At 43.9% G+C, this 25,816-nt stretch overlaps 1 protein-coding gene across 3 annotated transcripts in view; it reads right to left on the bottom strand.

Moving 5' to 3' along the window:
* Nucleotides 1-22,819, bottom strand: part of LOC112555030 — a 98,893-nt gene extending 76,074 nt beyond the window's left edge. Inside the window, exons 1-2 of one of the 3 annotated variants that reach the window (XM_025223154.1) lie at nt 22,425-22,819; nt 12,330-12,447 (exon numbers count right to left, since the gene is read on the bottom strand). The gene's annotated coding sequence lies outside the window, so the exon portion shown is untranslated. Of the gene's footprint in view, nt 1-12,329; nt 12,448-19,185; nt 19,427-22,016; nt 22,160-22,424 lie in introns of those variants that run through there. The other 2 variants (XM_025223157.1, XM_025223156.1) reach the window with 2 other exon arrangements.
* Between the last annotated feature and the right edge of the window lie 2,997 nt (nt 22,820-25,816).

Below are 25,816 nucleotides of genomic sequence, written 5' to 3' on the forward strand. Positions count from 1 at the left end.
CTTCTACATTAAAAAAAAATAATCCCATACCAGGGCCAGCCCCACAAGGTCGGGGAGGAAAGGTCAGGGGGAGGGGAGGAGAATGCCACAAAGTCAACAGCAGTCGTCGTCGTCGTAAGGCCTCAAGCCAAGGTTAGACACTACATCGAGGCTAGGGGAGGGGCTGGGGAGCAGGGAGCTACAGGAGACAAGCAGTGGTCGCCAGGGTCAGAAGCGCGAGGGTGGGAGTCCAGGCGAGGTGGGTAGGGGAGGGTGTGTGAAATGGAAGGCAGGGAGGATCGGGGAGGATGATGGGAGGAGGGCTCTGTCACTGCCTGCGATGCCCAGCAATCGATCAACTGGCCAGGCTCGTCTGATGCCCGGGACAGAGATGGCGCAGGGGATAGGGGTCATAAGCCACAGAGAGGTGACAGAGAGAAAAAATAACAGAAACCTGCAAAGTTGGGGATGGGGGAAAAAAAAGAAAATAACTCAAGCTCTTTATCACATCTCGCGTTTGGGAGGAGGGAAACACATTAATTGTTAATTTAAAAAAACTCTTGACTTCTTTTCAAGAGGTTAAAGGTCTTCCATGTCTTCATCAGAACAATATTATTTGTTTATATAAGTTAGATATTAGTCTTGAATAGTGGGTTGCTCTGGCTGGTGTTGGGGTAGAAGAGGTGGAGGCAGGTACAAAACTACTTTGCTACTAATATGAGTTAAGATAAAATATTACAGACGAAAGCTACTAAATATCAAACAATAAATATCCTTCGGGATATCATTTCCACGAAATGAAAATTGTTTGCTAATAAATATCCAGGCGCGTGTGTTTGTGTGTGTGTATGCGAGCGTGTCTTGTACAATCTTGCCAACACCACATCCTGTCTTACTTTCGTTCTGCTTAAAAAAAATATGCACCCAGACACCACCATGCACCCCCATACCACCCCGGTTCTTGAACAGTCGCCTTCGCGCTGAGGAAAAAAAGGAAAAAAAAAAGAAGAAAAGGAGAGAAAAAAATAGAACACGTGTGGTGTGCCATATCAGCCGCCAAAGAACAATGAAACATCGGATTTTTTTTTTTTTTAACCTCGATAACACGATGAAATGAAACATGTTTGCCGTTGCAACTTGATTATAAAAAGTAAACGAATTTCTTTTTTAAGAACCTGATTATGAGAAAAAATAGCCTTCACTTTTCAGCCAACATCAATGCAAAATTTAAACTTTCGTGAAGAGGAAATAAAACAGACAAATAATTGAGGAAACCAAGGAAAATTGAATCTAGTTTCGTGTCGTGCAACAAATGGTGGTCGTTAGGATGGTAAGAAGAAAACAAACTGGCCAGAGCTCGGCCAAACACCAGGAATACAGAGTAAAATAGAGGCTTGGTGGCTGAGATGGTCCAGCGGAAGGTGTGTAGACTGAGGGAGGTCAGGGTGGGAGGATGAGAGAGTTTGTACCATTATTTCTGTGAAACTAGGAACCCACACCTCCTTCCTAGAACCTCCACCATTTACAATCCAGACTGATAGTTTGGTCTCCTGGATGTACATTTGTTTTCTTTCCCCCATGAATTATTTATGTCAACAAAAATTCATTTTTGATGGCTGTTCAGCCGAACCTGAATGAATATAATAAGATATGTGTGTACCCATGATGCTTTTTTCTTCTTAGAAAATACACAGAAACACAGATTACCATTTACCTCTGGCAGCTGCTCAAGTTTTGTTGAAAGCAGATCGACAGAGAAGAAAGACTCAAAACGAATACATAAAGCATCCATACAGTGGTGAGATAAGAAAAAAGTGTTTTGTGAACTCGTTTACACACACACAGGCAGACCGAGGGCTGGAAATGTAGGGTTAAACGAGGACACAGACGTCAGAGGCTGTTACAGGAGTGAAAGAAAGAAAAAAAGGGTAAAAGAAAAAAAAAAGCAGAAGAACGTGCCAGCCGCAGCAGACTATAAATAGACATTTCGACCAACGCGTGAGAACTGGCGTGTGAAGAGGGAGGGTGAGGGGGAGTACCTCAGCCCTACCTCCCACCTAGACCAACAACCCAGCATAAACAAACTACCGGGCGATTAGCATCCAGCGGATGATGCCAACAGAACTTTTCTTTGTCTCTCTCCACTCACCTCCACCACAGGACAGTGGACTGAGAGGTGAAAGGTCATGCTGGTGGCCATCGAGTAGGTGACCTGTAATCGTGCACACGCTCGGTGTCTCACTGAAAATTACAGCGCACGGGGAGGGTCGGGGTGTCCCTCCATACCCCTCGCAGGCCTAGAAGCAAGAATGATGGGGCCAGACAGAAGATTGTTTAGGAACCGGGGCTCCGGTGCATAGGCGGTCTTAACTCGAGTTAAGACCGCAGTTAAGCCAAGCACGCTGTCTTAACCTAAGACGCCTGCTAAGCGCGGTGCATGGGCGATCTCAACTCGCTAAGCACGCGGTCTTAGTCTTAAAATTTTAAGACTGGTCCCCCCTGTCTTAACTCCTTGCTTAGCCGCGACACGCTGCTTACGCATGACCGCACGGCGGCTTTCGTAGTAACAGTGGCGCTTGATTGTGTGTTTTACTGAGTTGCCTGCGTATACCATTGACAAGATACAGATTTTTCACTACTTCAGCGATCCATCAAATCCATTTGGAATGTATGACGTCGATTTGTTTCATCGTTTTTGATTCCGTCGAGCGAACATAACAGTGGAAAATGATTTCGACCATCATTTTCAACGAAAAGGCTCTACTCCGCCTTGTTGCAGGTAAGACTATGTCACCACACTATATAAATATATAATTAATAACAGTGTAATTGGCAGCATTACGTTAAAAAATATTTAATAATGTTAGAAGAGGATGACATCAAAATATAATCACATAACAAAACAATGGCGGTAGAACTTAAGACGGTGTTTGACGACAGTGGGTGATGTTTGTTGTTATTATTGCTGCTCTCAGGTAAACATGAGACCACAAAACCAATACATATTTGGAAAGGAAAAAACTTGAACTTTGCAATAAAACTAATGAAAATTTTCTACTTTCACTCTGGTGACAGCAATAATCCAAGAAAATTCACAGTTTGCTATACTTGGGTCATATGTGCAGATGCACAATTCTGGCCCATCCACTGTGCGCAAAGTGTTGTTTTAGAGTATGTAACATTATTAAAAAAATTGATATTGTATTTAAGTAAAACAACACAGAATAAAGTAGCAGAGCACCCAGAATCTCTTATATAGTTTGATTTAATATATGTTTATCAATTTGACAGGCAGTTCATTGCAGTATGTCTCAAGTTGTAAACATGTGGCTCAAGAGGTAATGTGGCATAATAGGTAATGTTCACTTCGTCCTTTTTAACTAAAAATGGACAGTTTTGTTTAGATGTGAGTACTAAAATATATAAATTATTGAGGTCAATAATATTTCCTATGTCTTTTGCAGGTGATGGTGGCCTTACAGTTTTATGCTACAAGCACAATGCAAGTTGTAGTGGCTGACACTTTTGGCATTGACATGGGATGAATATGGGAGACAGTGGCTACCGCTGAGGGACTGGCTTAGTATCCCTTTTTAAAAATGCAGACAAGGAAAAGTTTAACTGTGCCCACAGCTCAACAAGGAGCATCACTGAGAGAACCAATGGTGTTCTCAAAAATTGGCTCCATTTTCTTCAGGCACAACTAAGGTAAATACTGTCTTTGCTTTGTCAGCCTTAAAATGCACAAGTTTTGCTTGTGGGCTTATTAATATGTGTCTTTACTCCATGTTGTAATATATTGCACCCTTTTGTTTGCATCATGCTTTAGAAATACATAAACTCCTCCCCTTTAATATCCAATGCTTCAGAATATATTGTGTGACTTCAGATACATCCCTGCCAAATCAGCAAAAATCATCATATGTGCTGTCCTAATTTCTAACTGAATGGTCACATCATTTATTATTCAATTTGACTTTGGCTGAATAGCAACATCCACCTCAATCAGTTGGTGAACACTTTGAGCAGCCGGCATTACCAATTCATTTTCCATCTTTTTTTCCGTCTAGTATTTGCTACCTCAGCCTGTGCCAGATTAATTTTGATTTCCATCAATTGCAATTCTTTTTTAACACGATTCAAGTTCACTGTCCAGGAGCTACAGAGTTTTTCGTTCTCTTATCTTTGTTGTGCATTCTTTTGTATCATCAGGTATTTTGTTTTCTTTAGGTGACCCAGTTGATGGATGGAATTCTGGCTGCTTGGTACATCACCTGGTGTGTTTTATCTTAGAGTCAAAAAGATTTTTTCAGAAATGTGCAGCTGTCTAGGCCTAAGCCACTTTGATGGTTTTGAATATTGCTGTCTGGCTCTCAGTGGTGTTGATGCTGCACGAAAGAAATGTTTTTTAGAACAATTGATTCATGACACTTCTACTTGGGAGCACTGAGTACTTACCATCGCATTAGGTTATGTAAAAGTATTGCTGAATTACTCTTCTGTGTAGGTGTTCTATATAAATAGATTTTGTGTTGCTTGTTATTCTTTGTGATGCAAGAACTAGTAAAAGCAGTAAATGTTGATATTTACTACATGCTGCTAGTAGGATTGTGAAGGACATGTTTCTCTCTTTAGAGTTAATATTTAGCACCTTTTCATTGGACCAGGTAAGCCATTCAGAACTTCATAACATCTTATTTGCAACTGTTTAAGAATGTAGACACTGCAAATCCATGTCATTCAGAAGCTGATCAGTGTCTACTGGAATCTAAACTGTAGAACACTGGTACTGTAGCATGTATTAGACTTGTAGGTTAAAACTTGTCAAATGTCCAAACTGACTGTGGATGTAAAGACAAACCTGTGTACACCTCCCAAATTATGTCATAGTCTGTGTTTGGCACTTGAATTAAACAATCTATAGTTTTAAGCCAGCTGTGGAAAATTATATGTAGCTGCCCTCTCTTAAGTACAAAAACCATGGCAGCTTTTCCTTAATATTTCATGTTTTGTTCAAAAATACCATCAGGATATAAAATACCATCATATGATATAAAGTACATTGTTAAAATTTCCCATTTAAAAACATCATCATCTGAAATGTTCAATTGATTGTTGTTTGTTATGCATGAAAATAATAAATCTGCATATACTTCTAACAAAAGCATTTCCCTTGTTGAATTAGAAGATTGAACTGGAGTGTTCTATACTATATAAGTACACATAATGCGCACCTCCTACATATGTCAATATTATTATTTTATTACCCTCCCCTATCATAAAAGACTTCAGGAGGAACCAGCCTAAATGATTCACCACCTGTAACAAAAACTAAATCAGAAATGTATCTAGTTATTTTAAATAAATGTATTTCGGATGGAAATATTTATTTTCTAAACCGGCTGTTGTGTGCTGACTATCGTCTTTGCATTTACATTCTCTCGGTATCTAGATCTTTTTCTGTGGATGACACAGACGTGAAAAAAAAAAGTCTACACAGGTAAACAAAATGACCAACCTTCGATGTTTGTGCCTTACATCAGTTCTCTGAAATCATCTACCAAAATATTTATCACTTTCTCCATCACGGGTGTTTCTGGTGGCCGCCCTGTCCGTTGGTGGATGTTTTTGATGACATCGAAATGAAATTATGGAAGATCTTAAATTCGTTCATTTCTTTCTTATTTCATTTTTTCTTTTTCTGGTAAAGCCTCTTCTTCTCCCTGGTAACCTCCTCGATTAAGACTAATTTTTCGCTGTCGCACATCTCTCCTTCGTTTCAACCATGGTATGCAGACGAATTTCGCGGCTCAGCACCATCGCTGTAGCGCAGTTTTCATTGGTGGAATATACGGTTGGCAAGGCCGCTCCCCGGACGAATTTATTTATATCGCTGACCTCGACCGCCGGGCTGACCTGACCCGGTTCTCAGCTAAGCAAGGGGCTGAGATCGCTCATGCAACAGGCTTGAGACCGCGAACTTAGCCAAGACGAAAAGCGAGTTAAGCAAGGCATCTTAAGACGAAAAGTTAAGACCGCCTATGCACCGGAGCCCAGTGCTTCTATGTCTGCGCATGCCCGAACGGTCTGGCGGAAGTGTCGGTGGTAGGCGTCTGTCACGCCATATTTTTGTTTGCTCAGCAAAAGACAACAAGAGTAAACAAAGGCCGGCCCTGACACTAACTCCCCCAGCCCCTCACTACATCCTGATGTGAGTCGTGACATGCACGCGGGTCATTTGTCTTTTGTCTGAAAAAGTCTTAAAGATAAGAAACTCATGAAAGTATATTATTTATAACTTTGTTTGTAGCGACGACAGTCGACGTGTCCAATGGAATAAAGAATGGTGGAAATGGAGCAAGCACTTCTCTTTATCCCCAAGCCAAGGCAGCGTTGGTAACCTCTGACCCCGTGACGTCTCTACGTGTCACGAGGGCTTTGTCGGCTCGGATCACAACGGTGTCACGTGTGAGTCGTGACACAATAACGAATATCTGCGCACGCAAGTAGTCACAGACGCACACACAAACGCACAAACAAAATAAAGATAACCCTGCAGCTTACAGTCGTGAAGGGGTGAAGTGTCAGAGACCTCTTATCTCCGGGGTCGCATTTTTCCTCTTCTTTCATTTTTTTTTTTTTTGAGACAGTGTCTATCTTTTTTTCCCTCGCTGTCTTCACCCCTTTCAGTGACAGGCATTCAACAGTCGTGTCAACTGTCACAAGTACGCTCCGATGCACTTTCTCAGAGGTGATAGGTCACAACCCTACTGAGAGGTCACTGGTCCATAACCTGCTGCTCGCAACATGTACAGAAGAGAAGGAATAAGCAGAAGGGATGAGAGAAAGGACACTTATCTTACCTGACAGACAGAAACATCCCTTCCCCACTCGGACCGCTCAACCTCCATGTTCAGTATATCATCCACCAACACTTCAGCTTTCCTCACAACATCGATGATAACGACGATGATTAAAGATCCCTGTCGCCCGATTTAGAACTCCTACTGTCCTGTTCACATCAAGTCTTGCTGTCGCTCAGTTGTTCATGTTCACAGTTTAATGTGTTCCTGCAATAACTGCACAGCTGGGAGCAGCCCTCGCTGGTTGTTTCTAAAGTCAGTGTTGAAGTCGTTCACGAGGCGAAACACTCGTGCGAGACATGCATGACCCACATCCACCCGACATGTGTCGCTGGTGTTGACATCAGCCTGCATCTGGTGGGGAGGAGAGGAGGGGTTTGCACTGGACAGGGAGAGGGATGGAGAGAATGGCAAGACCCGTCTTCTAGCCCTATATTGGTGGCAAAACCTTTAACCTCGCAACAGAGTCCACACCCCTGGACTAGACACAAACAAACACAACAACAACAACAAAACTGCTTCCAGCCTGCCGTGTACCTGGAACATTCACCGACTTTTCCCGGACAGTTGGACCAATGTCTGAGAATATTGTGGCATTTCCCAGCATGCTAACTGGAGTCAGTGATCCCCCAGCTTCACTCCAGTCTTGTGCTCCCGGGGTGGAAAACGAGAACAAGAAATTTTTCATAGCCATTTTTTTTCTTCTTTTTTTATTTATTTTTTTTTTTTTGGATCCCACCCTCTCTCTCTCTCTGGGAACCGGCTAGCGTGTTTCCAAGGCAGACAGCTCCTCCGCTTATCTAATCTCAGCAGTTCCCATGACAACCTACAACCTCGATGTAAGATGCCTCGTCATCATGTTGCGGACAGGTGGAAGGGATATCAGAAAACTATTCCGTATTTGTGGGTCTGGGAGGTGAAAGGTCAGCAAGGAAAACTAACTTACAGCAGTCAGAACATTCGAAGAAGCGGACACACACACGCACGTACCAACACTCGTGTGCACGCAAGAATATTCAAAACAAGACAGAAATTCTATTATCTTTATCGGTAAAATTATATCCAGAATCTGTCAGCTTTTTGTTTGTCCTTGTTATTAGCCAATGTTAATATTATCAATGCAGCGAATTCAATCTTTGATGAATGTCCAGCTCCAAATTTAAATTAGTCGTTGACTATTCAATATGCAGTCTGTTGCTACATATGCAACTTGTGATGCATACTTTATAATATTGTATTGTTTACTCATCCACCCCACCTCGCAATGGGTCGAATGCCTTTTTCAATACAAATTAAATTCCTAGTGTGAGTGCGCCCGGGCATACAGTTTCACAAGAAAATTCCTCCGCTTCAAAAACGAGATCGAGGGAATAAAAAAAAAATACAATTTTAAAACAATAATTTACAAAACAAGCAGATAAAATAAAATTAAAAAAAAATAGCTAACAACGATTTAGTTTTCTTTCCCGGAGAATTGCAGTTGTGTCCTCTTCTGTTCCAGTTGAGTGCAACTAAAGCAAAAAAAAAAAAAAAAAAATCCAGCTCTCGGCGCTAATGTCAGGTTGTTATCGCCATGGAAGCCCTGTCCCTGTTAGGTCCACGTGACAGAACAAACCAACCGATAAGACTGGTAAAATCCGAATGGCAGCACGACAGACTTCCTGCTATAGGCTTTCTCACCTCCTGTTTCCTCCCCACCCTCCTCCTATCTCTCCCTCGGCCTCTTTCAAACACACATGAACACACATTGCTAGAGAATAGAGAGAAGGCGGGAATGGGTGTTGGGATACATCACAGACAACACATTTTCCGTTAACACCGGAAGTAAACATTCAGTTTATAATGTCTGATTTAGTGAATACCCTCTACATCAAAACTGCTTCATTTATTCGGATTTAGGATAAAAGGCTGTTTAAAAAAAAATGCGAGCGCGCACGTGTGGAGACTGCTGTTACTTCCGACAGCCCACCCGGGGGCTACAGAGGGTTACTGTCAGGTGTTGCCCAGCAAACAAGCACGCCTGTCTTAACAGTTATCTCCCTTTCAGCTCCCCCAACCCTCCCAAAAAACCCCAGCGCCCCTCCTGTTTTGCCCCCTAGCAACCACCTGCAGGTGACATAAGTGCATTCCTATCAACTTGGGTATTGAAGGAAAGAAAGAAAAAAGAAGAAACATTCCTTCGAACTCATTTTCAGGTCACTCGAGATTCGCAAGAACCGCAACTCTGCAGCTGAGTGAGAACAATGAATACAGTTGTAACAGCTTCCTCGCCTGTAGCCATAATTAACACCAAAGTTAGGAGAGGGCGGGTGGTCTGGGGTTGGGAAGGGACAGAACAAAGAACAGAAGCGTGAAGTCTTTTGTCCTCCATCTCCCCCCTGACCCCTGAAGTGCTGGTGCACTGGTGTCACGTGCTGACCGCGAGACAAGCCTCTAATTAACCAGGAATTCCGCAGGCGCTTATGAAAAAGTCACGAAGGCCGAGGGGCCTGACTATAGGGCAGCCAACTGCTTGTTGTTGTGTTCACGAGATGTTGTTCTACATCAACCACAACAGACTTTACAAACACTGCAATACTCACTACTTGAACTCAGTCTCAGGCAGACCTTTCCTCAGGATACATGCATTCATAAACGTGTTGATAACCGGATGTTGATAAACACACACTTATCACACTTGCGGGCGGTGATGTACGAGTAGGAAAAGGAAACGAGCTTTGGACGTGTGAACGAAGCTTTTTGAACACGACACGAAACTGGGAAATTTTTTGCAAGGGTTTCTGGGGAGGATTTGACACATCTAACCACTTAGCGACTAGATCGCGGATGAAGCTTTGGCTAACGAGCTAAAAATGGCGCCCATCGTGGACATTAAAGGGGCAGAGAAGCCTTCTCGACTTACGATACTGGGTGGGTTACACAATAGATGCAATACTGGGTGGGTGGGTTATACACTCGATACGATACTGGGTGGATTATACACTCGATAAAATACTGGGTGGGTGAGTTATACACTCGACTTACGATCAACAGTTAAACAGTGCGCTGCTCTCGACTTACGAGATCGCTGGAGTTATACACTCTCACATTACTCTTTTGTTCAAAGGCATTCATGCATTATTATTGCTGTTGTTATCATCACTTAAAGTGCACTGCTGTACTTTTACACTCTGACCCCGGCTGTAAAGTGCACCGCTGCTATGCACATTAAGTAACAACACAACCTGATGTTGTCGGCAGACATTCCTGACCTTTACCCCAATACAAGATATAAATCGTTTGTTCTCGTAACTACACAATAAAATGTCCAAATTTACCGACTTTTTATCGACAAATCCTTCCTCTCGTATTTCACCGCCATACGACACGTGCGCCTTTACAGACACACTGCGCATGCGCAGCGACCACGTGACATTTTGTTTCGCACGCGTAACCCAGTCGGAAATGTTAGAAAATGTCAGCTGTCGGACTGACTGCAGCCCCTTTAGACTGGGGTCGCTATCAAACAGCACTTACGGGGTCAGGGGTTCAGCGTCAACTGCACGTGACAAGGTCGCCGCCGGCTGGGGGCGCCATCATCGCCTGGCTTTGAAGAACGCGGCCATGACATGCCCCAGGTCGCCGTCTGCTGACTTGATCACGTGACCGGAGTTATCTTCAGTTCCCACTCACATTTTTTTTTCATCCTCACCCAGCATACATTACTCGGTGGGTTTATCCACCGCAAAATAAACACGTGTGGACAAGAAAATGAGAAAATTTACATTTTCCTTCCTTTTCGAAGAATTGGAGTTAAGGATGGATGCTTCTAGGGATGTCCTCCATATTTAAAAGGATTTGGGTATTTCCATCGTTTCTTGCAATAGAATCCACTCAATATTAATCACAAGCAATCCTTTATCCTTAAAGGTTTACAAACTTTACAAAAGCTAAAAATATCTGAATTTCTCTCCGACTGCCGACTCATTTATTTATATTCAAAAGATTTTTTTTTTTTTACTGTCTTCTATCCCGTTTGCATCAAGTCTCATCCATAGATAAGTGTTCATTGACCGTGCATTGCCGGCAGCCCCGTGAACCCTTTGAATCCGGCTGCTCGCTCTGGGGGATGCGCCATCAGATACCGAGTCAAAGGTCAAGGTTGGGGCACGTGTGTGGGTCACGTTGCGAGAAGATGCAGCGCAGCGGATGAAGACATGAAGACAGGAGGGGTTCTGGACAAGAAAGGTGGGGAACAGAAACAATGCGCCAGGCTTGTATGAAGAAAACATCTCAGACTTTTCTTTTTTTTTAATGTACCCGAGGTGTCGGCAAGTCAATAACATGTTTTTCTATCGTGACCAGTCGAGGGTTCGCCAACAGGCGAGACCAACGGATGCTGATGTCACGACTGGAAGGGAAAGTGTGAAAATTTTTTTTTTTTTTTCATTCTTAAAGATGCGGAAGACAATATTCACATACTGGCGTGTGTGCGCGTATTGCAGATGCACAAATGTATCTTGTATGACATAAACAAACTCATCTGTAGCCCTCGTCTAAAGAGGCATTGCATGTAGTTGAGGTTACACGGAGTCTTCTGTTCTCAATGGGTTGGACTGTTAAACGGATCTTCACAAACCCTACGAAACTGCATTTCAACCAATCGAGGGTCGTGATGAGGTCATAAACTAAGTCCAATAAAAACTTACTCAACCCCCGGGAACGCATGCACGCACACACCATACACTTACACATAACATACCCAACAATCCGTTCAATACCCCGTACCTGGTACAAACGAGCTGGCCGTGGGTTGAAAAACAGGTTACAGGACAAACGACAAGTACAACTGTGAATTATCAAACAGGTTCTAAGCAGTTTATGTCAGGGTAAACCCGATACCCTTACCTTTCGTCCTTCGAATAATTAAAAAAAAAAATCTGAACATTTAAATATTTCAAACGTAGATCAACAAAAACAACCCTTCCTTCACCTCAAGAGGTGAACATTAATAACAACGGCAATAACGTGTACCTGTTACTATTTCCAGACAGGTGGGGCGCAGGGACTCACTCGCAGGTGACGCAAGCGGCTGGCAGCCAGCCAGAACTCTTTCCTTTCTGCCCGAGCTTCGCCGCGGGGAGGTGGAGTGAGTAAGCGGACCTACTCAGCCAGGAATGCCGTGTCCTATCACGATGACCCGATCTCACGGGGGGAAGGAGAGTAGGATAAGGTAAGTCATGATACCAGCCTTTGATTGAAATAAATCTCGCCGCTGCCAGCAGGTCACGTGACACAGGTAACGCGAGGGCATCTGTTCTTCACACGTACGCAGTTTGACTGCAGCCTGGTTTGCTGAGAGCGCGTGTGTGTGTGTGAGACAACACCATGACAACACACACATGCAGGTGTTTGGCTTTTGGACAGTTTGCTCTGACAAATAAAAGTTGAGGACGAGGCTGTGACTAATAAATGCGCAGATAACAAAATACAGGGAGAGGAACTCACGTGTGGTTGTGGCAATGTGGAAAGCTGCTGACTCTGTTCGTCTCATAGTCCAAGGTTTCTTCTTCTGTCTTTTGCTTTTATGCTGCCTTTATCGGTCTGTGCTGGCGAGGAATGGATTCTGAAATACACATTTGATACAAAGTTTAGCTTTTCGTTTTTTGAATGTTGAGCCACAACTCTGTTATCTACTCAAAAAAAAAAAAAAAAAAAAAAAAAACTACAGACACACATATATATATATCTTACTCGTCGCCGCCAAACTATGCCATCCTAGAACTATTCGCACCTGGTTTCTCAAGCGGAACGAACTACTCAAACTGAAAGAGAGGTGTTGCATGCAGACATCCATTAGTGTGAATTCCTCTCTCAATCCTGTCACGCGAGAGAGCACTCCACACAAACGGGTAGGAGGAGGGGAAGGGTCATATTTACATTAGGGAGCACTTTCAAAAGAAAGCTACAGGAAGAAATACAGGATGAAAAAGGTGCTGAGAGGCCGCAGCTTAACTCAATCTATTAGTGTTGATGTCTGTGCAGCGGGACCAACAGAAATTGCACGCATGACTAACTTCACATTCTTTCTTTAGCAGCAGCGGCCCTCGTGTTTCCCTCGTCCGCCAGTGCTCTGCCCTCGACACGTGAACTCGGATGTCGTTGGTGATTCGCTTCATGGAGACGATCCCATCAAAAGACATTAATGGGGTAACGAAAGTACCCTTGGGAATATGATACTAACAACAACCACCCGGGAGGTTACGCAGGTGAGAATAACAGTATCTATGTACCCGAAATCGCATCATACTCTCCAATTATCCTCCGCCTCCCTCAGCCGTCTGCTGTGACAACACGGTGTGGCTGGCAGTCTTTGTTTATTTACCGTACCTACCTAAAGGTCAAAGGGACGGACAGCTCTTTACCTGGAAGCTGAGATGGACCGACAGCTCTGTACCCGAGTACCCAACTTTTCTCGGTTGATGTCCTTGACCTTCTCTGACATGACTGTTCGTTTCGGGACAAACACCAACAAAAATGGCCGCCTGGCAATAATGTTCACCGAGCAAAACTCACAATGGCGAATAAACGCGATTTTCTCTTTAATCATTTTTAAAGTTTATTTGTTCTTAAGGTTCTGATTAAATGTACTTATGCAGGTTTGGTTGATGTGAAACAGGTGTCGCCTGTCGGGCGTTCATTTACCTGAGGTCGACTCCACTTTTGGTGCTGGGACGATGTGATCTTACATGGGATACGATCCTGCCAGGGTCGATTCGACTCAGGCGGGAGGTCGATATGGTTACAGGTCGAAATGACCGTCCTGTTTATTGTTGTCTTTGTTTACCAGCGCATGTCAGTCGAGAACATTTTCTACCATTGGCAGTCACGTGTTTCAGTTTAGTTTATTCTTTGTTGCTCCTTTGAAGAGCACAGGGCCGCAAGGAGCATGGGGGCGCCACGTGTTTAAACAACATTTTTGTGAACGCTTTTGTTTGTGTTCTATTGCGACTTTCTGGGCAAATCACATGAAAAAAATGATAAGAGCATTCACCACGGTTCACAGACTTCTATGATCTCTGGTCTGTGCGTACACGTGTACTGATCGATCGCTTTTATCCCGAGAGTTCGCCGATGAATCTTCAATGAAGCGGAACGGTATCAAAAACGAGCGGTGACCGAGCGAGACCGACAGAGACTAGCATCATGATAGTGTTCAACAGCTTTATTTCAACATTTACCTTGGTTCGTGGAATGAAAGCAGACTTCCGATATCTCTATTAATATCCTTCTCAGTCACGACCTGATTTTTAGTGGATTTTAGCAAATCTCAAATAGGTTTTATGCAACCAAATTAAAATTAAAATACAGGAATAGAATAGCGTGGAGCACGCACTTGTAGCCATTGCCAACAGTCAGCCACCCGATTTCCTAAGATATTTTAAGAATGTCTTTCTTCAATGCAAAAAAAAAAAAAAAAAATAATGTGACGGTTGGTATAAAAGAAAAGCCCAGGGCCATGTAGCCTGTAATAATCTGTTGGGTTTTTTTTTTAATGGGGTACCGACAGCAAGGAGGGCGAGAAAATAGACATAGGGGGAGTCACGTGACAGAGGTAAGGGTGGAGGAAAATGTTGCTTCTGGTCGACCTCACAGACGGGGAGATGGAGCGAGCAGTGATTTTTCAGGGTGTGTGAAGCTTGTCAGGTTACAGTTCACTGATTTGTCACGCTCTAATCATTCGCAAAACAACTGAAAGAGACCAATCCACCAGAAAATATACAGGGAAATAGTTGTGCTGAAATAGCAAATAAAAAAACCCACCTGTGAGATAGTTTATATCGTCTTTGTTGCGGTCAAAGGTGAAAGGAAAGAAATATTTTACCTGGCCTGAATGTTGTACTTCCTTTTATTTCTTTTATTCCAACGGCACAATGTCTGATGCTTTATCACATTCTCCACCACCACCCCACCCACCCCTCCAACAGCCGACAGTTCTCTATTTTTTATGGGATTTAACACAGACCATTAAAGGCTTTCATACCAAAAGAAACAAAACAAAGACATTGATAGGTTAAAAAACAAAACAACAAAAGAACGTGAAGGGTCGTCACGTGACGACAAGAGATTTATGAAAGATTGCACTCGGCAAAGGTCTTTCTCTGATTCAACAAACAGCTTTTTTTTTTTTTTTGGTCTGACCTCGTTAGTTGAGTATCATCAGACAACGAAGGAAACAAGGATGTCTAGACACCACAGACAATATGGATTGCTCTGTCTTCGACTAGCCGCTGCACTGTTAAGATTCTCACCAAACAATGTTTCTCCCTCTCTCTCTCTCTTTTTTGGCTGGAATTGATCCAAAGCGTATCACGCACTAACAACTGACACTACATGCCCGGATTTGCTGAGATTAATGACCAGACATCAAATACTTGTCACGAAAACACCGCTAGGTTGTCATCTGAGCAACCACTGTCGCAACACTCACACAAAGTTACTCATACTGCTCTCACATGTTTACTCATACTCAAAGTTACTCACACTGCTAATCTCAAATGTTTACTACAGGAAAGGAGGAAATTTCCCCAAGGTTTCCAGCCTTAAAGACCCACTCAGTCCATTTTTGAAAAAAATCATTTCGCTACAAGATAATTCTCGCAACATTTAGGCAAAAAGTTCTCATCTGTTCACTGTATATTTACTTACCTACCTACCCTCCCTCTCCACACAAGAGACAGAGACAATGGTAATGGGATATCCAGAGACAATGAGTAATGGGATATCCACGGTAAGCACGAGTGTCTGTCACAGCATGATGTCACAGAATCGACCTTTCTTGTACACAGACAAGAATGTATCTATATATATATATTGGACCTGACGAACGCAAGACACCGCAATACACCCGAGCTGACATTTAGTATCTTGTTGTCAGTCACATGACCCGGGTGTTTACTAATTCTGACCGCTTTCTTGTTGACCTCTAGTAGGCCTTTAAACAGGGGAGAGCGAAGAAGTCGTCGATGTCGCTTGACCTGCAAGGGGCGGGGCTCGTGGAGTGGACGGAAAATCGACGGACAGCCACGTGTTCACAAACGCCACCCTACCCTGTCAACCCTATTCTCCCATAAAAGTTCACCGAGTGACCCTGGCTGGAGTGGTGATAAGGTCAGTGGAATGCCGACACCGAGTGTGGTGACAATGTATTCACCTGCACCATCAGAACCCAGCGCTTGGAGGTAAATGTCCCGGCAGTGCATTCCCCTACCCGGAGCCTCTCTCTCCACACACACAAAGGGGTGGCAGTACTCGGTTTATCGTCTACACAAGTGCATTTCTCGGCAACCGTCGCCACCCCACTCCTGCACAGCACCCTAGTTTCAACCCACTACCTGCAAGGTCATGTCTACAGAAATTGTGGAGGCGATCATGACGAGGACACCCGTGAACGAGGTTCGGGTGGGGGTTAGGGGTGAGCACGGGTAAGGAGGCTGTGTGACATACCCCACATGACAAACCAAGGTGCGCCGAGGGCAATAGAAAAGATCGTTACTGTGGGCAAAACAAAGAAGTGAACTCCCCCCCCCTGCCTCCCCTCACCGAGCAGTATTGGTCGTCGGGTATTTCCTCCCCACTCCCTCTTATGTGTAATCTTTAGCCTCCCTGACAGGTATGCAAACTGAGAACTACATTAATTTGCTGATTACAAGCAGGGTCGATCAACAACTGGAACATAAGATATAGGGTGGCAGCACCCGGCGCACCTCTTGTCAAACATTTTAACTCAATCCATGTAAGAAATCAGTTTCCAGGTGTGTCCCTCTGTAGACAGTTTATTCGGTTATCGGTTTCAGTCCTTCATTTCCTACAACAGTTGCCAGTTTTCAGTACAAAACAATTCAAAATAACTGTTCAGCTGTTGGTCCCAGCAGCTCAGACCCTAATGAAATTGTCATATCATGATCACACTAGAAGTGTTTTCCTCTCACAATGTAACTTGAGTCGATTTTGTTTCCTAATGAGCGGGTTTTAATCATTATCAAACACTGTCTAACAAAAGAAAAAGAATCGGTTCCGTTCACAACATACGGGGCTTTGAATAGCAGAGTTCACACCCTCAAGATGTCAAGATCGTCTTTCAACTTGCCACACAAGGAAGTTCGCTAGCTGGGCAACACTGGCAACACTGGCAACATTGGCAACACTGGCAACACCTCATTAGCCTACACTCCAAGCTTTGAGAACTTTGAATGCGGCCTTTAGTGATGTCTATAATTAGAATAGTTCATTCATGTGTACACTTCTAGAGGAACGAATAATCAGAAATGTCACACTGCTTTTTTGTAACAAACAAGAGAGTTGTGTTCTCTTGACTTGCCAGCAACCCTGAGCGAAGTTAAGTTTTTGGCTCGAGTTGGTCTTTAAAACTCGAGCTCCTAAGAACTTCAAAGAAATGAGGAAAAATTACATTTTAATAGTGCAAAAATAATTATCTTGCATTCTGCTGGGCAAGTTCAAAGTTTCCTTCACAGAGAAACATATCCGCTGCCTTCTTTCTATCCTCCCTATCGCCTCCCTCCCCTCAGTACTTGTTTTCAGGTGTTGTCCTTTATTTCTATTAGTTCAGCTCGTCGCCTGGAGTCAAATTACTAATCGATGTTTACATAATAAACAAACTCTCAGTGTAGTATGAGGGTCTGAACAGCCAAGGCGCATGTTACATCCGGTCTTTTTCAACTGGCGAGTTTACAGGTGAGGTCACGGTTGATCAGTTTCTCCACTGTTGCTAGCAGCTAATGAACTGCCAGCCCTATCTGGCAATTTTTTTCTCCCATCTGCTACCAGATGGCTAATTAGCAGGAAGCGGAAGAAGTCTACCAGCACTGAAATCACCGACCAGACCACCACACTGACGTCAGCAGCGGTGACAGTTGGGCGGCAGCCAATCACCGAGTTTCTCTCTGTAGCAATTCTATTTCAGTATTTAAGCAACTCGGCTACAACATAATGAGGCTTTGTGTGGTAATTAACTGTAAACTTCCAATAATGAGCTCATAATGGATTATGGGAAGAAATATCAATAACATCTGTTTTCAGCTCAGAGAAATAATGAATTATCGAATTATTATGGAAATAGATTAATCTCCCCTGACACAGTAACCTCACAGTCAGTTGATACCCTTCCTTTCCCCCAAAACTGAGCTCATGTCTGCTTTGGTGTTGTCCCGGGTGGATTATTGCAACTCTACCCGTCCATCTCCCAAACCACCGTGGAAAACTTCAAAGGGCTGGAGGAATAATGCCGCTTGTTTGTTTTACACTGGCGAAACTGGACTGCCTCCCTCTTCCCCAGTTACACCGACTGTTACAGCTCACATTTGATTACAGGATGCCAAGATACGGACACCCTCCACCCACTCGGTCTCTGGTCTCACTGTTTCGTTTGCTCAGCCATCATCATCATCATCTGATGAAGAACAAAAAGAGAAGTACATAATATCCAAAGCAGACGACCTTAGGAAGCAAGGACAGGACTCTGCCAGCTCTGTAGACTCGTGTGAGCTCTAGTCATCTACTCATCTTGTCATTTAGTCATCTAGAGACCGCTAAAGATAATCCTGGGCCGCATTTCCTAGGCGGATTAATATCTACGTTTCCGCGTCAGGTTCAAAGTTCATTACACGTAAAGACCATGGAACTTCCGAATTCTAGTGCATGCATGTAATTATATAATTATCTCAATGCGACTATCAGTGCAATTATCATGAATAATTACACAATTATACCAAATGCGACTATCGATATAATACTATCATTATATTAATTCAACTTTCAGAATAAACGGACACAAATCTTGTCTCTCTTCTCACAAAACAGAGATATATATATACTATCACTGTATATTTCGTACACACATTCTCTTTTCTCTCTCTCAGTGAATGAGATTGAGAAAGAATACACCTAGCTCTTGCTTACATTTGTTTTTTGATTGACGAGTTAACTGGCAAGTGGTTTCGGTCTGCCATGAGACACCCCTTCCCACTCCAACCATCACTTTCTGTCAATCGCCAACTCCTCCATCTTTGGATCACACTAACATTAACTCCTCCATCTGTGGGTCACACTAACAATCCTCAACTCCTCCATCTGTGGGTCACACTAACAATCCTGGCTCCACACCTACCCTCCGACTACACCCAAAAACAAAGGGCAGCCCGGTACCCGTGTGTTGACGTACGAGCAAAAGAATTCCGTGAAGCTAAGTAACATTCCACAACAGATGCAGTAAATAAATATTACAGCCTTCAAGCTGTGACATCAGCGGGGGGAAACATAAACAAGACACGTTGAGAACACATACCTTCTGTTACAGAATAAAGTCGCCACAGGCAACATGGAGGAACAAATGGCGCGGCATCCGAACAAAAACATGCGGGTCAAGGTCACTATTTTCGTACTCGAAAATATTGCTTGCACCCGTCTGCTGCTCACAGACTGACCCTTCAGCTTCCAGGAAGGTCACGCATACTGCACGCCCTGCCGGAGTCACGTGCGTCACAACTGCCCTCGACAGTAGGAACGGAAGGCTCGGTGGTTATACGCTGTGTAAGAGAAAGAAGGTGAAAAAAGAGACTAAAATTCCGTTAGTCTATTCACACACACACACACATGTAGGTCGATAAGACCACTGACAAGAGTAGCTACAGAACATGTCGACAGCGGTTACAATCCGCGCAATAAAGCGAGAACACTTCAAGATAAAGTGTGGTGTCGCGAGAAGAGAAGACAATATGGCTACTACAACATTTCACAGACAGGGATTTCTTTTGTTGTTGTTCCTGTTTACATCTACCAACACATAAATCATCGCAGCTACCTGCGCAACGGTTAATGGGACTCTCATAATACCATGGGTACAGACCGAGTGTTGATCTCCTCTCGGCGAAAAAAAATTAATGTTGGCAAATAAAATGCTATGCCACTTCTCTCTTTCACCACACACACCTTACCTTGTCCTCCTTTCCCCCCAAACTGACACCCGAGAGATAAAACCAGCCTGCCACGATGAGCCGAGACCTCGGTGTGTGCTCAACAACAACAGGTAAACACAGACCACCTGAGCGGTGACGGATATAGAGGACAAGTAGTCCAACCATTAATACCTGTATATCGACAGTCAACATACCTGACATACCTGCCTACCTGGCCTTCTTTTAAGCCGAGTGTATGACCGCTTTACCCTGCTTGACTATTTCCGATGGCTGAATGTTTCACCTACCCAAGGCAAACATTAATAATATTATCTTTAACAACACAAGCTGTTGACTCTGACATTTGCTTGAAAAACCTTTCAAACAAGAAATCTTTTAAAGAATCAAACCCAGACTGGTAAATTTATTTACTACATAATTTCAATTCTTAGCTTGAACCATAAATAAAACTTCAGTAGGTGCAAAGAGGGTCAAAAGGTCATGAAACTGTAGAGTGTGTTGTACTGACAGTTGGGAGTGAACATTATGACAGCATGCACAGTAATGACATTAACTGTTTATCAGATTCTAAGAACCACCCTACAGGTCAAAGATACCCTATCACTCACACATCCACAATGGATATCAGTTTCCGAGGAGCGCCACGTGGGAGTAACATCAATAAATCATTAATCATGAGCTGACTGTAACATCCCTTTCCACCAGGGACCCTCGTCAGTCCTATTTTCTCCGCCACGTCAGCTCCTACCGCATGAAGTGTAAGAAAAGGTCGAGCCTGAGAAACAAATCAAGTTTCCGCTTTCTGGCACTTCTCACGGTTGTCTGGTTACCTGAGGTCAGACAGTACGTAACCTTTGAACCGACAAAGCGTGTACAAAATGGCAGGTGTTACGGTTCGTTACAAACGGGAATGGATGACATCATCACCAAACCTGTCCCTTGTCTTCAATCTTATCTATCATCTGAGAGAAGATACCCGAGCAAACATGGTGAGGTTGACGACCTGTCAAAGTCTTTCCACGGGCTCGCGCGTAGCCAGGTAGGTTAAACCCTCGCCAATGTCTGGAAAACACAACCTAGCGACAAGCTTTGGCAGACAGCTAAATACAGACAGTTGTAATCACGGCCCTGTGGCTCACGCCCCTGCAGGCAAGAATTCAAGCACCCCGGCTCTCCCAACCCCCTTCCTGACCCAACCGCACCCAGTGAGGTCAGGAGGCTGAACCGAGAATGTCTGACACTCCGCTGCTCTACATCACAATCAATTCCTGCATCTCCTTCAACCTTGTTCCGACATGTCATCCGATAAAACAGTTACGAAACCCTCCCTTCCCTCTCTCTCTCAACCCCGAGGTATCAGCCTGGGAGCGAGGTGCAAGGGGTAGCAGCGCTGTTCCCTCGACAAAGGAGTCACATCGTCAAATGGAGTGAGAATCAACTAGAAGACTTCTCTTTTCACTGAAATGAAATGCGCTGCTCCGTGTAAACACGGGTCGACAAGCAGCCACAAAGCAGGTCAAAGGTCGTGCATGTGAAGCGCCAACGCCCACGTCATCCGACCTCGTGCAACGAGGATGATGGGAAACCCTGCGCCTGATGCGGTAGTTGCAGAATCAGCTTTTGAAATTCTTCTCCTGTATCCTGTATACAAGCATGTTTGCGTGTGTGTCTATAATAAATTCTTTGAATTCCCCAAAACACAAAAACCCAAACAATTTAGGTAAATATAAATTAACAAAAATTTCCTAATATTAAATGTAATAATTATTAAATGTCATCCAAATAAACTTTAACCTTATCGTCGGTCTGGTCTGTGCTTAGAGTTTTAATTAACATTCTCTTTGTTTTTTTTTTAATTATCTTAATGATTTGATTCATTAAATTTAATCTGTTTTTAATTTTAACCAACACGAAGATGTTTATTTACAGTGGACTCAAGACTACAACTACAATCATTACCTATGAACTATGAGTGAAATGTGTGACAAGAAAAGTTCTTCCCTTATTGGAACATGTGAACACTTTCATAATTTTCATTATTGTAACAAGGAAATTACAATCAACAGCTCCTACTGTCGCGCCATTATTAAAACTTTTATCTTCTTTAATTAAATTTTGAAAGAATCTTTGCTGAATGTGGATGAGGAAGGATGATAGATAATAAAGTAGACAGTTAAACAAAGGATGATAATAGTCTGACCGTGTACTTCCCCGAGGACTCAGGTGCCACTTGAGAGAGGGTGACAGCAATCTGTGTCAGGCGCACTGACAGAGACAATGACATGACAGTGCACAGACCACGATGTCATGGCAGATTACACACCATCTAAACAACCGTTGAAGTGAAGCAAGTCACATTCCCTGAGATTCACAAGAAGAAATCAGTGTGAAAAGACTGTGAAATCTGTTGGGCTGGAGGAGGCTCCACGCCGTGATGTCCGAATGGCTAACCAGCGAGAACCCGCTTCCGCCCGGCATGCACCTCAGCAAGGCTCGGACAGCCATATTTTTCTCATCACAAACACACTTTCCACGGTGTGGATGACCCACCAAGTCATCGTCTTCACCCTCTCGTCATCGTCTGACGATCGTCAGGAGTTTCACTTACTTTAGGCGTGTGTCAGCAGCAGCGGCAGGCGTCCACATCTCGGCGGGTTGATGATGATCAGTGGTGGTACTCCATTCCTAGAATAGCATCGTCTGCTTGACGTCTGCTGTGGTCGTCGTCCATGAAACCTCGCCAGACACCAACACACTGGCGTCTCACTCACTCACACACGAGAAACAAGCCCGAGGCTAATGCTGGCGTGACCGAGCACATGTGCACGTGTGTGCGCGTGCCACTCATACCTCGTGCCAACACACGGGCCGTGCTGTGTGCGTGTGTGTGTGCAGCTGTTCCGGCGTCTGCGCCTGCCGCGTGTTTGTGCGCATGTGTACATCCGTGTGTTGGTGTAGCGCGACGCGAGAGGATAGCGGCTGGCTCGCTCCACTCCCCCTCCAGTCGCGTTCACCGTGAATAACGCGATTGTCGCTCGGCGATCTCCTCTCGGCGCGCTATTCTCCTTCTTCCTCGTCAGCCAGCTTGCACAGAAGATCAAAAGAAAAGCGGGATTTCAGCGCCATTTCATTGCACGCGCAATATTCACGTGGCTGAGCCATTAATTCGCAGTCTGCCCTATCAATCATCATACCCTTGCAGCGCGACAAGTATTCCTGGCCGTCCGCCCAGCTGTGGAAACTAGGTCAGGGTATTATAATAACCTGACCTCAAGAGCGCAGGCTGGGTGGAGGAGAGGGGTGTCCCTCCCGTGCGTGACCGTGCGAACAGCCCCCCCGGTGTATTCCTGCAGGAAATGGAGCAGAGGGGGAACACACTGGCCCCCGTGTTTGCTTCGAAAGTGAAAGAACGTGGGGCCTCCATGGACGCCTTGCTAATTCAGTTGACGTATTATCTTTGGAAAAACTCAGGTTTTACCAGACTGTTCCTCCCAAAAAAGTGGAATTGATGATAAGGACAAAGAGGGCAGATAAGACTCTTATTCCGAGAGGTGTGCGAGGTTATAATTAAGCAGTGACGTCATTACTGGTTTTGCCGCATTGGCTCGTGACGTCACCAAACCTAGTCCCAAGAGGTCAGACACCGCCTCTGTGTGTGTGTGTGGGATGTATGTCCCCAGAATTTTTATTTTGTGCTGTGAAAAGTCTTGACGCATGGTAATAGGGAAGATGAAATGAAGAAAGTCGATGTATGGTGACGCATTGTGACGGTTACTATAGGCTGACCTAGTTTAACGCCCTTAACCAGGCAAATGTCAATGAACATCTGGCCGAGTTTAGCAATGCTGTGTATGAATGTCACTAGTTTGTTATGCCTTTTTAAATGGGGGTTGAACGTCGGGATGTAGAAACTTCGGTCAATATGTTGAGCATCCTCCAAACTTGTTTGCCACTTCATTGGCCAAATATATCCGGGACTGGGGCACTTGGGGCACTTTAGAGGCTTGCCCAATTATCAATGGCGTTTAGTCAGACAAACAGAATGAGAACGACGATTGTCAATGTTAATATAACAAAATTGATAAGATTGAATAAAAGGTTAAGTTCAGTCAAAGGAGTCAAAAGAAGATAATTAAAAGTGACGAGGCGTGATGTAAAGGTGACGAACAGTATTGGAAGTATTAATGTCAGATGTTACTGTAACCGGTGTGAGATTGCTAAATGTTATGTGGATGTGGGGATAACATGGATATCTGTAACTGAGACTAAATTTAAGTTAGAACTTTTAATACCGTGTTGTTTATATTGACGAAGCTAGGTGAATTTAAGATATTTACAAATATTAAAAAAACATACCCTGCAATGAAAAAGACCAAAATATGTAACACAAAAAGACGACAGAAAATAATAAAGTATAATATCGTATATACTGTGCTGTACACTATCTATCTATCTTACTATCTCATACAATGAAGTGTATAATCGACTGGCACTGCTGTCTAAAGGACAGAAGACTTTCTCAAGATCTGTTTAATAACAAGTGCCATGGTTACATCGAGCGATGGGCAGTTGTGATCGAAGACCTGTCCATGTCAGTCTGTTGACGCGTGCTCTGTCTACCGGTGCATGACGGGAAGAGGTCACCAGGTCAGACCACATCGTATTATTATTATATCGGTCGTGCTAATATTTCCTAGCTTTTCTCAAAATCAAAGCAGGAAGTCAGCACAAAGACTTTTCCTTTATCTGCCTTAATAACATAATCATATAAAAGCAGGCTAGCCACAGGGTGCACCTATTGTATAGTCTGTTGGCAGTTATTAAAGATAAGTCAGCAGCTAAATGGGATTATTTTAGAATGAACCTATCACTCAACATGAGCTGATATTTCCTTTTGAAAAAAAAATTGTTCGGGCGCATTGTAAAATGATTGTCACCAAAGTCACCTAATCGTTGTTGTTCATTATGATGATTGGAATATAATGTCTGTATAACTTCCTGGTGTTTGGTGCTTAGTTCTCAGGACTGGGTCAAGGGTCAACATTAAGTGTCTGTATTCACTTACCCCACATAATTGTTATTATTTTTACATGAAGTTCATTTACTGATCTTCAAGTTGTCAGCGTGGATGTCAGAGGTCAGCGTGGATGTAGCAATGGCTGGTTTCCAACAGTCTGCAGGCTGAACACAGGAATGAGAGCACGGTTTGTTAATTCATCTCGCCAGCCAGGAGGGAGGATGAGACGGAGGCAGCAGCAGGTGGTAGTGGGGGGCGATGATTAGTCAGTTCCTCACACAGGAGGGGCTGGAGGAAATGCTGGATGGGTAGGGGTGAGTTTGGAGGCTAAAGATGTTACACAAGACTTGTTTGAAGCCGACGGGAAGCAAAATTAGCGCCGCCATATTTACGACCGGCTTAATTGCTGTCTTGCAGTCATGGCAGCAGATAAGGACGACAACCAACCTCGGACTCCAAGTGTCGGGTCGCGAGGTAATCGTTCTTTGGAGACAGCAGTGGGGGAGGGCTTGTGGGAAGGGAAGGAGGGGAGGGGATAGGAAATGTGCGACAGCCGCAGGTGGTGCGGATGGGGAAGATAACAAAATAGATTTCGTCTGTTAACGCCTTGCGCAGTTACAACATCACACAGCGACACCTGTTGCTCGTCCCTGAAACAAGGACCACAATGCATTATAGCATGATAGTACAGTAAATTATAGGATGTTAGTACACTACATCATATATTATGACTGGACAGCAAAAAGAGAGAAAGATGCACACGTGCATGTCAGAGTGTGTATTATCACCGACTCTTACATAACCAAAAATATGAGCGCGACCTCTGACCCTGCCCCAAAAAGACGAAGAACTCAGCAGGAAAGGGAGAAAAAGGAGAAAAAGGAGCAGGAGACAAGCGCTGGAGGCCTGATGCAACATAAATATTGCCGTATCGTGTGTGAGTAACGGTTTTATCACAGCTTTTTCCAAGCACCTCCCGCGCC

The sequence above is a fragment of the Pomacea canaliculata genome, linkage group LG14 (assembly GCF_003073045.1).
Source record: "Pomacea canaliculata isolate SZHN2017 linkage group LG14, ASM307304v1, whole genome shotgun sequence".
NCBI lineage: Eukaryota > Metazoa > Mollusca > Gastropoda > Architaenioglossa > Ampullariidae > Pomacea > Pomacea canaliculata.